We start from the raw sequence: 2,096 nt of genomic DNA, 5'->3' as shown, positions 1-2,096 counted from the left end.
CTTCATTGTGCTAAATTTTAAACCTCCCTCTGGCAGGGCTCCTCAAATGCTTCTTTGTCCGCTTAGGAGTGGCCGTGGCAGGGGGAGGCCAGTGCTTCCCCTTTACATGGACATCCGTCGACGACAAAACTTTCTTAGGAAACTTGGAGGAAGACACGACCTCTGACAATCGGGCAGAGATGACAACTGCCAGAGATGCCCGCGGCCATTAGCTTTAACTTTCTCCGCTTCCAAAACAGATGTGAAAACGCCTCTTTCCAGACTGGCCATCTCCTCCCTCGAGTAATTTTAAGTGCAAATCTTTAATACTGTTGAACCAGAACCTCTGTCCCTTGGCCGGCTCGCAGACAAAGTTGACWAGATAAGGGGATGGTGGGGAGCGAAAGTTACTGACACGAGTGGGACAAGGCAAGAGTGGCCGCACCCCTCTGCAGTCACTCGCTGGACTGTCACGACTGGCCCTGTCCACGCACACATGGACCGCTCGGGAAATAATCCCCCGAGAGCGATTCCTATTGATCGCCGGGCGAAGAGCAGCGGATTGCATCTCTGCCCTGACGGCTGACGACGTGTGACGGCGGAGGGTATAGGGCGAGGGGGTGGCGGTGGCGGGGGAGGAGGCGGGAAGGAAGCGGGGAGAGGGAAAGAGGTCTTGGGCCAATTTATCGGTTATTAAAGGACCCTTCCTGGACCTACAGAGCTCAGGGGCATTTCTCATCTCAACTCCAAATAGAAAAAAAAAATGAAGTCAGCTATCTTTAATCATTGACTCGAGGGCACATTTCACATCATCTCTCAAATCTGCATTTTTTATGAAGTGGCCAAAACGTGTGCTGTGTGCCTAATTTTCTCTCCCTTACAGGCGTTAAGAAGAGTAATGAGAAATCGTCTGGAAATTAACTTGCTTCTGCCCCTGCAGCCTTCTCCCCTCATGAGAGACTGGAACTTTTATCCCCCTCGCACACACTTTTATATCAACTGGTTCAGAGCCTGGGGGCTGCCGGAGTTGCGGGGCAAGGGGGGAGGCGGAGGGAGCTGCCCGCAGCAGAGTAAGGAGACAGACCTGCCAAGTTCCCTTTTCTCTACAGCTCCCAGACCATAACAGAGATTCTTGTCATAAGGACAATAGTGGTGTTCCCAGGAAAAGGTGAAAAGCACACGAGTTACATCTCCCCCGGGTTTTACTCTTCCACTTAATGTTCCTCTCTCAAACCTACTCCAGCCTCCAAAATACTGAAAACTCGGTTGTTCAAGAGATCCGGGGACYGGGAAGGCAGTGGATGTAGGAGGATATTTATTTTCTATGCTTTAATATACGGAAACACATTATCATTGTTGTCATTGTTGTTCCTCTTATCATTAGTGCCTGGAGTACTGGAGTTTTCCACCGAGGTTTGGAGTTTTCTACCGACGTGGAGACGGCGTGTAAGGACAGGCTGTCTGGGAAAAGAGAACGGCTGCTTCCTCACTTCTTGCACGCCAACCCTCGCCCCTGCGCCCGGCAAGAGCTGCGGAGCAAGGCAGCCCGGCCGTGCCGCCGCTTGCCCGCTCCCCACCCAGGGAAAAGGGGGAAAAGCGTGTTCTTCYCTTCCCTCGATGTGCCGGGGAACTGTTGCTTCTATGCACCGGCCAGCATCCGCGCCTACGAGGCAGCTGCGAGCCGCTGCTGCTGCTACCCCCGGGACCCCGGGCTGCCGAGGGTCGGCAGGGCTGCAGAGCGGGAGGGGCCAGCGCCCGCTGCCCTCGGCCCGACGGGAGGCGCTTGCTCGGGGGGCGGCTGCACCGCCTGCTCCGGGGGACTCGCAATGGAAACTGGAAGTGAACCTAAAAAAGAAAAGTGCGGAGGAAAATAATTCTTACAGCTCAAAACAGCGTTAAGCTGAGATTTAGGAGCTCCATAAAATGCCAATGGGGAAATCACCTCGGCGCAAGCTGCCATAAATGTTTCAGCTTTTCTGTTCTAATTCTCATGTCTACCAACTGTTTGACGGCTCTTAAAAACTTCTCTTCTCTTCTCTTCTCTTCTCTTCTCTTCTCTTCTCTTCTCTTCTCTTCTCTTCTCTTCTCTTCTCTTCTCTTCTCTTCTCTTCTCTTCT

Source organism: Malurus melanocephalus, unplaced genomic scaffold, assembly GCF_030028575.1.
Source record: "Malurus melanocephalus ecotype Western Australia unplaced genomic scaffold, MMel_1.1 scaffold_240, whole genome shotgun sequence".
In the NCBI taxonomy this organism is placed as follows: Eukaryota; Metazoa; Chordata; class Aves; order Passeriformes; family Maluridae; genus Malurus; species Malurus melanocephalus.
The sequence above is the reverse complement of the archived record's forward strand: the minus strand, read 5'-3'. Positions refer to the sequence as shown.